The sequence below is a fragment of the Sapajus apella genome, unplaced genomic scaffold, assembly GCF_009761245.1.
Source record: "Sapajus apella isolate SASKATOON/1434 unplaced genomic scaffold, GSC_monkey_1.0 scaffold3, whole genome shotgun sequence".
NCBI lineage: Eukaryota > Metazoa > Chordata > Mammalia > Primates > Cebidae > Sapajus > Sapajus apella.
The window spans coordinates 60,723,364-60,734,551 of NW_022436943.1; the positions used below are offsets into that span (position 1 = coordinate 60,723,364).

General features: G+C 45.4%; 1 long non-coding RNA gene across 1 annotated transcript in view; it reads left to right on the forward strand.

Moving 5' to 3' along the window:
* The first annotated feature begins 6,498 nt into the window (after positions 1 to 6,498).
* LOC116534171 overlaps positions 6,499 to 11,188 on the forward strand; it is a 21,000-nt gene continuing 16,310 nt past the window's right edge. The window contains exon 1 of the long non-coding RNA XR_004261614.1: positions 6,499 to 6,582. This is a non-coding gene — a long non-coding RNA (uncharacterized LOC116534171). The remainder of the gene's footprint in view (positions 6,583 to 11,188) is intronic.

Consider the following 11,188-nt stretch of genomic DNA (forward strand, 5'->3'; position numbering starts at 1 on the left):
CTGCATACATCATAAAAACTCCTATGGGCCAGCTGGACCTCAGGCAAAGTGTCTGTTGTGGGTGTGGAGGGGATGCTGCTATGGTCTATATGCAGGCACTGGCTCCCAAAGGGGCCTGTGACTACTTGTGCCCTAAGTAATCCAGTCTTAATCTGAAAGCAATGAAATGTCATTAAAAGTTTTAAAACTGGGAATGCAGCGTACTTTTTGAAAACTCTGGAGGATCAGTCTAGCAGCAGCTTGCAGGATGCGTTAGAATGGTGTAAGATAGGAGGCAGAAAAAAGCAGCTAGGAAGCAGCAGCAGGAATCTAGGCAGGAAATGATGGAAGATGGTGAGAGAGCTGTGGAGATTAAGGGCAGGGGCACCATTCAAGAGCTGGAAAAGTGACAGAACCAGCAGGATAAAGTGATAATTGGAGACAAGGTGCTGGAGGAAGGGAGGGGAGCTGGTTGGCTTTGAGTTTGAGTTTTCGCTTCAGAATGGATGACTGTCAAGCACACACACAAGGCCAGATAAGGGTGAGGACAGGACCCACCTGGAATGGGCAGTGAAAACGCATCTAGGCACTCACAGACTGGATGATTTATCACCTACGTAGTGAGAGGAAATCCAAGCAAAGTTGCCAGCCCCCCATCATCCGTGTTTTACACATCATAAAGGACACCAAAACAATTGGGAAGACCTGACTGCAATCCAGGTTATGGGATGCCCGGCATAGTCAGCGATATAATCTCTTTCAAAAGTCATGTCTATCCAGAATCTGAAAATGTGACCTTACTTGGAAGTGGGATTTTTGTTGATGTAATTAGCAAAGAGGACCTTGAAGTGGTATTATTACAGATTTCAGGCAGACCCTAATTCCAATGATCAGTGTGCTTATAAAAAGAGAAAGCCTGGGTGACATGGCTCACGCCTATAATTCTAGAACTTTTGGAGGCCAAGGCAGGCAGATCACTTGAGGTCAGTAGTCTGAGACCAACATGGCCAGCATGGTAAAATACCGTCTCTACTAAAAATACAAAAATTAGCCTGGCGTAGTGGCTTGCACCTGTAGTCCCAGCTACTGGGAGACCGAGAGAGGAGATCCCTTGAACCCAGGAGGCAGAGGTGACAGTGAGCCAAGGTCACACCACTGCATTCCAGCCTGGGTGACAGAGCAAGACTCCATCTCAAAAGAAAAAAAAAAGGAAATAAAGACAGAGAGGCCACGTGAAGAGAGAGACATACTAGAGTGATGTTTGCACCAGCCAAAAAATACCAGACCCAACAGAAGCTGGAAGAGGCAAGAGAGAACCTCCTCAAGAGCCTTCAGAGTGATGGTAGCCATGACAACTCATTCTAGGCAAATTATGCTAATTTTCCTTAGGGTTGGTAAATTTCATATCAGCTACCAATGTCATACAATTAACCCAAATTAATAAAACCTGGAGTAAAGTGTGTTTAAGATTCTTACTTCAGTAAAGCTAAGCTTTAGCTCAACTGTAAAAAGCTGCAACTAAAATAAAAATAAGCTATTGAGTGAATTTAATATTCTAAGAAACAATACTGAGACCAAAACTAGTGACTACATACTCACTATGCTGAGCCATAGGCTAGGTAATGTTAGGGCAAGGTATAGCTTATGAATGGAATGAAATGGGCTACATTAAATTCCATCCATTAACTTTAGGATATTGGCCTCCACAATTTTAAAAGAATAAATGTATCTTGTCAAGCCACCAAATTTATAGTAATTTGTTCAGCAGAACTAGGAAGATGTGCACCCCATTTCTAAGCGGACAATTCTGAGCTGTGGCTAACTCTGTTCTACCCTATACTTTGCAAAGACCGGGGAGGAGATGAGAAAGGTTCATGGTAGCCTCTTGGGGAGAGAGGGAGGGGACTGGCGATGACCTCGTGGCCTCCTTACAAGCCTCCTGCCTCCTCCTGGCCTGGGGGACCACATGGTGTTCCTCAGTATTAGATTCATTGCAATTCAAGCTGTTGCCCATGTGAGTTTGTGCAAGGTTTCCAAGGCCCTGTGGCAGAGCCATTCTCCTGAGAGTGACCTGTTCTGGAGCTGGAATCACTACAAGAGGCATGGCCTGGTACTTAGTTTAGAAGAGCCTCACCTCACTTCTGAGATGGCCTTGGAATTCTCTAACCTAAAGTCACAATCACAGTCTCTGATGCTGAGAATGCCTGAATCACAGGTGCTGGGTCACATACAACCACTTAAGTCTCTTCAGCTGACAAGAACCTGATTTAATGCATAGGGCTGATAACTGAACACATTCCCAATGCCTCTGCCACCTTGCCTATGGACACAGTCTACCTGTGGGCTAGGTGTGCTTTGATCACCATCAATATTGCTTGAACCAATCCCCTGCTGAGGACTTCTTTGAGGACTCCACCACCCCACAGTGACTGGGGAGGTGCCAGCTCCGCCTCCCAGCCCCTGACCAGGTGGGGCTCTGATTTTTTACCTCTCCCCATCCCTTCCCTCTCCCTGCTGCAGGTGGGGCTCTGATCCCTTTCTTCTTCCACCCCAGGTGGTACTGATCCCTTCCCTCTCCCGCTCAGGTGGGGCTCTGATCCCTTTCTCCTCCCTGCACCAGGTGGGGCTCTGAACCCTTCCCTCTCCCTTCCCAAGCTAGAGTTCGGATCCCTTTTTATCTCCATCCCCCAAGCAGGGCTCTGATCTCTTCCTCCTCCTGTTAAATGAGGCTTCGATGCCTTCCCGCTCAGTGTATCAGTGAGGTTTACTCTCATATTGGTCAGATTCTTCCAGTGCCTGATGGCCTTTGATGTCTTCAAATTGCATGGCTTCATATTGGAGTCATTTTTCATCTCCTTAATTTCCCTGGCTGCCCATGGATTAAAATACCATGGTACTGGTAACCTCTGAACCATGCTGGTAGTTACTACCTTTGGTTCCTGTGTTAGGCTGTCTAGTTGCCTTTACCAGCCTGAGGCTTAGAGACAAGCTCCTATCATCGAAGGCCACTTCAAATCCAGAGGCTTAACTGTCCTGGCCATCTCATCATTTCCATGGACATATTTTTTGAAGTCTGTGGTATAATGAACTGACCAGATGAACTTGAGGCCACAGTGTCCAGATTTGACTTCTGTGTTTGCTGCCCACTAGCTCTGTCTTCTGATATAAATTATTGAATGTCTGGGCCATGGTTTACATACCTGGATAATGTAAGTTTAATGATCTATAACATTGTCTGCCACATAGTGGCACATAGTGGCACATAGGAATGTTGGCAAGGAAGAGGATGACACTGATGACACTGATGATACTGACAGTGTCAATCCTGCCCATGTTTCCCTCATACCTGTAACTTTGCATTATTCTCTAGGAAGGCACTTACTAACTTGTAAGTATTAAAACGTCTGTTTTTTCTGGACCTGCACATTGCGAATTCCCTGAGAGCCACAGTCTTCTTTTATTTATCCTTACATTCCTGGCACTGGGTATAGTACCTGGTAGAGACAGCTTTAGCAAAATTATTGTCCTCACTCCCCTCTTCACCTTATTAATTCCTTAATAGGATGTGCAAATGGGCCAGATCAATGTGAAAGAAAAATGAACGCTTCAGGAATTTAAATAATTAGGTGGTATAACTATAAAATATTTCTAAACCTAAACCCTGACTTATAGATTGGATAGCAATTATATGAGCAGTTTAAAAATATAAAGCCCATATTGTACATTTTTCTATTGCCAGAAATATATTGAGTAGAATTGTATAGTATTTTTTCCCTCTCTTTAGAGGTTATTTAACTCTATCAATCTTATTTTCAGTTTAATTATGAAACCAACATGCCAAACATACCATACATCCAAAAATGAATTTAGCCTTCGGAATATTAATTAGCATTGTTTCAAAGAGACAGCCGCTGTTTATCATTGATTTAAATTAAATATTGAGAAGGAAATTAGAGATTTTTATTTCATTTATTCAGCAGCAACATTACAGTTTAAACAAATGAAGGCATAATTAAACAGGCTGCCATTAAATTACAATCTGTGTCTCATGTAAGCAAACATATTAAAATTGAAAATGCTTGTCATGAATATAAAACCAGCTTGCTTGAATAAGAATTACTCTGAATGTATGATGCACTTTTAAGCAATTGTTTTGTTCATTTTCCAAAAAGCACTGTGGCACTTTTGATGTGACCAGACTAACAGGTTGCATTAATTGTGAGCTATATTTGATAATAACAACTGCAAGACTACTCCTGATAGCTAATGATGTGGTAATCCCTGGTACGGACTTAACTCACACCAAGTAATTTAATTCATGAGGTGGGTATCATTACTATCTCTTCTAAAGAATGTCTTTTTTGTTTGTTTGTTTGTTTGTTTTTGTATGTTTGATTGTTTGAGAGAGGAAGAAATTAAAGTCATTAGGGAGCAGCGATGGGAGTGGGGGAGGGGACCTGCTCCCTGTAAGCCCCGATGAATGTAATGTGCAAAAGAAGCAAACAGAGTCCCCTCGAGATTTTGTGGCAGAGAATCCAATGCTGAGAGGCAGGTTACAGTGGGAGCAAGAAGGTACAGAGGCCGATCAGCAAAGTGAAGCTTCTAGAAAAAGACTAGTTCTGGGAATCACTTGGTAGACGGTGTGTACACTTAGAGAACTAGTCCAGGATATACTGATAGAATTAAATAGAATTATTTTCCAAAATTATCATTTCCAACAGCATTTCTTTACTTTAGATGAATGACCTTGAATACGTTGCTTAACTCTGAGTTTTCACTTGCTCATCTACCAAGGAAAGATGATATTTACAACCCACCCCAAAAACCATGGTGATGGTGAATAGCACTTGATAATAAATGGTGTCTCCTATCTACTAGGGGCTCCAAGAGGACACATATTAAATGCTTAAAAATTTAGACTGAAATTTAAAACAGCTTGTAAGAGAGACGTGCCTTCGCAACGGTGAATCAAAGAGTGGCTCTGAGTGGACAGCATGGGGTCTCAGGAAATTGATTGTCAGTTACCTAACCCGGTCTTTTTTCCTAATCCTACACCTCCTTGATATCTGGTGGGTATGTTTTACATTCAGAATAGCCCGGAATAACTTATAATCCTTTTAAGGTTGCACGATCCAGGAATGCTGAGCAGGGTAAAAAACACACAAAGCAGTAAAAATAAATAAAATAAATAACTAAATAAATAAGGAGGTAGCTTACCCACAGCCATCCTAGTAATCGCCAGATGGTGATTGCGGACAATGGATGTGACGTAAAATGCAATAATCTGACCAAGCAAAATTGAACTCAGAGAAAATACATTTAAACAGTGTAATTTAATGGTGAGGACGCATCTTGGGAAGGGAAATGAACCTTTTTCCGAGATGGGTCTTCTAAATTGACACATAAAAATTAAACTTTTATAACTGGCATCAGGCTGGGTGCTGATTTGGGATCCAGAGTTCCCCTGCTTCTTCAGTAGGGCAACTGTAGTCTTCATGACAAGTCAAGGTAAATGGCATTCAGCAACTGCTGCTCCACATTTAGCCCCAATGAAGTTCTCTTCTCTATAAATGAAATAATGCTTTCTTTTTAAAGGTTTTTCCTTTTCAAAGCAGTCTCAGCTATCTCCACTTGCTAATAATTCATGTATTCATGCCACATATCTCTCTCAGGCTGCAAATAGTCCCACTGAGGCTTTCTTGAGTGCGGGGAAGGCAGCAGGGGCAAGACAGCTACCCCTGTCAGAGTTCACCATCCACCCTTTCAGAGGCTCCAATGTACATGTCAAATAGGTTTTCTCTTCAAATATTATTGGTTATGCCTTGTGTCAATTTTTAAATGCCTTTATTGAGGTAAGAGTGCCATACAAAAGCTGTACCTATTTAATGCAGAGCCTGATGAGTTTGGGGATAAGAACACACCCATGAGACTATCACCACAATCATTGTCGTGAATTATCCATCACCTCTGGAAGTTTACCACCTTCTCTTAATTTTATTTTTGTGAGTGATATAATAATATAAGATTTGCCTTCTTAGCAAAGTTTTAAGTGTACTCTACAGTTGATACGGTTTGGCTGTGTCTCCACCCAAATCTCATCCTGGATTCCCACGTGTGGGAGGGACCAGTTGGAGGTAATTGAATTATGGGGGCAAGTTTTTCTTGTGCTGTTCTCATGAAAGTTAGTAAGTCTCACAAGGTCTGACGGTTTTCAAAAGAGGAGTTCACCTGTGCAATCTCTCTCTGTCATCCATGTAAGATGGGACTTGCTCCTCTTTGCCTTCTGCTGTGAATGTGAAGTTTCCCCCGCAACAGTGGTCTCAAATGGAGATGAGGAATTTGATGGGAGCTGGAGCAAAGATGACTCTTGTTATGCTTTAGCAAAGAGACTGGTGGCATTTTGCCCTGCAAATTTGAAGTTGAGAGAGATGATTTAGGGTATCTGTTGAAAGAAATTTCTAAACAAGAAAGCATTCAAGAGGTGATTTGGGTGCTATTAAAGGCATTCAGCTTTATAAGGGAAGCAGAGCATAAAAGCTCAGAAAATTTGCAGCCTGACAATGCAATAGAAAAGAAAATCCCATTTCCTGATGAGAAATTCAAGTCTGCTGTAGAAATTTGCGTAAGTAATGAAGGGTAAAATGTTTATCCCTAAGATAATGGGGAAAACGTCTCCAGGGCATGTCAGAAGTCTTCATGGTAGCCCCTCCCATCACAGACTCAGAAGCGTAGGAGGAAAACATGGTTTTATGGGCAAGGCCCAGTGTCCCTGTGCTGTGTACAGCCTAGAAACTTGATGCCCTAAGTCCCAGCCACTCCTGCTGTGACTAAAAGGAGCCAATGTGGAGCTCAGGCCATGGCTTCAGTTGGTGCAAGCCTCAAGGCTTGGAAGCTTCCACATGGTGGTTAGCCTGTGGTTGCACAGAAGTCAAGAATTGAGATTTGAGAACCTTCGCCTAGATTTCAGAAGATGTATGGAAATGCCTGGATGCCCAGGCAGAAGTTTGCTGCAAGGGTGGGGCTCTCCGGTAGAACCTCTGCTAGGCCAGTGCAGAAGGAAAATGTGGGATGGGAGCCCCCACACAGAGTCCCTTCTGGGGCATTGCCTAGTGGAGCTGTGATAAGAGGGCCACCATCCTCCAGAATCCAGAAAGGTAAGGCGATTCCATGCAAGGCAAGCCAAGTCAATTCCAGGCAATGCGATTCCAGGCAAGGCAAGGCAAGACGATTCCAGGCAAGACGATTCCAGGCAAGGCAAAGCAAGTTGATTCCAGGCAAGGCAAGGCAAGGCAGTTCCAGGCAAGGGAAGGCAAGGCAAGGCGAGGCAATTCCAGGCAAGGTGAGGCGATTCCAGGCAAAGCAAGTCAAGCCGATTCCAGGAAATTCAATTCCAAGCAAGGCAAGGCAAGTCGATTTCAGAAAAGTCGATTTCAGGCAAGGACAGGCAAGTCAATTCCAGACAAGGCGATTGAAGGAAAAGAAAGGTGATTCCAGACAAGGCAATTCCAGGCAAGGCAAGACAAGTCAATTCCAGACAAGTTAATTCCAGGCAAGGCAAGGCAAGTCGATTTCAGAAAAGCAGATTCCAGGCAAGGCAAGGCAAGTCGATTACAGGCAAGTCGATTACAGGCAAGGTAAGTTGATTCTAGGCAAGTCGATTCCATTCAAGGCAAGGCAAGTAAATTCCAGAAAAGTTGACTCCAGGGAAGTCGATTCCAGGCAAGGCAAAGCAAGTTGATTCAAAGCAAGGCAATTCCAAGGAAGGCAAGGCAAGTCAATTCCAGAAAAATTGATTTCAGGCAAGGCAAGGCAAGTTGATTCCAGAAAAGTCGATTCAAGGCAAGGCAAGACTACTCTATTCCAGAAAAGGCGATTCCAGGCAAGGCAAGGCAAGTCGATTCCAGGCAAGTCAATTCCAGGCAAGGCAAGGCAAGTTGATTTCAGGCAAGGCAAGGCAAGTTGATTTCAGGCAAGGCAAGGCAAGACAAAGCAAGGCAAGGCAAGGCAAGGCAAGGCGATTCTGGATAACGCAAGCCAAGTCGATTTCTGGCAAGGCGATTCCAGGCAAGGCAAAGAAAGATGATTCCAGGCAAGGCAAGGCTCATCCAATCCAGGAAAGGCAAGGCACGTCGATTTCAGGCAAGGCAAGGCATGTCGATCCCAGAAAAGTCGATTCAAGGCAAGGCAAGACAAGGCGATTCCAGACAAGGTGATTCCAGGCAAGGCAAGGTAAGTCAATTCCAGGAAACTCAATTCCAGGCAAGGCAAGGTAAGTTAATTCCAGGCAAGTCGGTTCCAGGCAAGGCAATGCAAGTCGATTCCAGAAAAATTGATTTCAGACAAGGCAAGGCAAGTCGATTCCAGAAAAGTCAATTCAAGGCAAGGCAAGACAAGTCAATTCCAGACAAGGTGATTCCAGACAAGACAATGCAAGTCGATTCCAGAAAAATCGATTTCAGGCAAGGCAATGCAAATCGATTTCAGGCAAGGCAAGACAAGTTGATTTCAGGCAAGGCAAGGCAAGACAAGGCAAGGCAAGCCAAGTCTATTCGAGGCAAGGCGATTCCAGGCAAGGCAAGTCAAGATGACTCCACACAAGGCAAGGCACGTCAAATCTGGGACAGACAAGGCACGTCGATTCTGGGCAAGGCAAGGCACGTTGATTCCAGGCAAGGCAAGACAAGTCGATTTCAGGTAAGGCAAGACAAGACAAGACAAGGCAAGGCAAGGCAAGGCAATTCCGGGCAATGCAAGGCAAGATGATTCCAGGCAAGGCACGCAAGTTGATTCCAGGAAAGGCAAGACACGTCGATTTCAGGCAAGGCGATTCCAGGCAAGTCGACTCCGGGCAAGGCAATGCAAGTCAATTCCAGAAAAATCGATTTCAGGCAAGGCAAGGCAAGTCGATTCCAGAAAAGTCGATTCCAGGCAAGGCATGACAGGTGGATTCCAGACAAGGCGATTCCAGGCAAGGCAATGCAAGTCGATTCCAGGAAAATCGATTTCAGGCAAGTGAATTCCAGACAAGACAAGGCAAGTCGATTCCAGGCAAGTCGATTCTAGGCAAGTCAAGGCAAGTCGATTCCAGGCAAGTCGAATCTAGGCAAGTCAAGGCAAGTCAATTCCAGAAAACTCAATTCAAGACAAGGCAAGGCAAGGCAAGTCGATTCCCGACAAGGCGATTCCAGGCAAGGCGATTCCAGGCAAGGCGATTCCAGGCAAGTCAAGGCAAGTCGATTCCAGAAAAGATGATTCAAGACAAGGCAAGACAAGCCGATTCCAGACAAGGCGATTCCAGGCAAGGCAAGGCAAGGCGATTCCAGGCAACTCAATTCCAGGCGAGGCAAGGTAATTTGATTCCAGGCAAGTCGATTCCAGGCAAGACAATGCAAGTCGATTCCAGAAAAATCGATTTTAGGCAAGGCAATGCAAGTCGATTTCAGGCAAGGCAACGCAAGTTGATTTCAAGCAAGGCAAGACAAGGCAAGGCAAGCCAAGTCTATTCCAGGCAAGGCAATTCCAGGCAAGGCAAGGCAAGATGACTCCACGCAAGGCAAGGCACATCGAATCCGGGAAAGGCAAGGCACATCGATTCCGGGTAAGGCAAGGCACGTTGATTCCAGACAAGGCAAGACAAGTCGATTTCAGGCAAGGCAAGACAAGGCAAGGCAAGGCAATTCCGGGCAAGGCAAGCCAAGTCAATTCCAGGCAAGGTGATTCCAGGCAAGGCAAGGCAAGTCGATTCCAGAAAAATCGATTCAAGGCAAGGTAAGATGGGTCGATTCCAGACAAGGCGATTCCAGGCAAGGCAAGGCATGTCGATTCCAGGCAAGTTGATTCTAGGCAAGGAAAGGCAAGTCGATTCCAGAAAAGTTGATTCCAGGCAAGGCAAGGCGAGTCGATTCCAGGGAAGTCGATTCCAGGCAAGGCAAGTCAAGTTGATTCCAGACAAGACGATTCCATTCAAGGCAAGGCAAATCAACTCCAGGCAAGTCAACTCCTGGGAAGTCAATTCCAGGCAAGGCAAGACAAGTGGATTCAAAGCAAGGTGATTCCAGGGAAAGTAAGGCAAGTCGATTCCAGGCAAGTCGATTCCAGGGAAGTCAAGGCAAGTCAATTCTAGGGAAGTTGATTCCAAGCAAGACAACACAAGTCAATTTCAGGGAAATCAATACCAGGTAAGGCAAAGCAAATCGATTCCAGCCAAGTGGATACCAGGCAAGGCAAGGCAAGTCAATTCCATGCACGTTGATTCCAGGCAAGGCAAGGACAGTCAATTCCAGGCAAGTCAATTCCAGGCAAGGCAAGGCAAGGTGATTCCTGGCCAGGTAAGCCAAGTCGTTTCCTGGCAAGAAAATGCAAGTCAATTCCAAGCAAGGCAAATCAAGTCGATTCCAGCCAAAGCAAGGCAAGTCAATTCCAGGCAAAGCAAGGCAAGCTGATTCCAGGCGAGGCAAGGCAAGTTGATTCCAGGAAAGGCAAGTCAAGGCAGGTCGATTCCAGGCAAAGCAAGGCGAGGTGAGGCGAGGCAAGGTGAGGCGAGGCGAGGCAAGGCGAGGCGATTCCAGGCATGGCAAGTCAAGGTAAGGCAAGGCGATTCCAGGCAAGGCAAAGAAGTCAATTCTAGGCAAGGCAAGGCAAGTCGATTTCAAGCAAGGCAAGGCAAGACAAGGCAAGTCGATTTCAAGCAAGGCAAGGCAAGACAAGGCAAGGCAAGGCAAGGCAAGGCAAGGTGATGCTGGGCAGGGCAAGCCAAGTCGCTTCCAGGCAAGGTGATTCCAGGCAAGTCAAGGCAAGGCAACTCCAGGAAAGGCAAGGCATGTCAATTCCAGGCAAGGCAAGGCAAGTCGATTTCAGGCAAGGCAAGGCAAGGCAAGGCAAGGCAGGGCAAGGCAAGGCAAGGCAAACCAAGGTGATTGTGGGCAAGGCAAGCCAAGTCGATTCCAGGCAAGGCAATCACAGGCAAGGCAAGGCAAGACGATTCCAAACAAGGCAAGGCACGTCGATTCCAGGGAAGTCGACTCTAGGCAAGGCAAGTCGATTCCAGAAAAGTCGATCATAGGCAAAGAAAGGCGAGTTGATTACAGAGAAATCGATTCCAGGCAAGGCAAGGCAAGGCAAGGCGAGGCAAGTCGATTCCAGGCAGGGCGAGGCAAGGCAAGGCAAGGCAAGGCAAGTCGATTCCAGCCAAGACAAGGCAAGATGATTC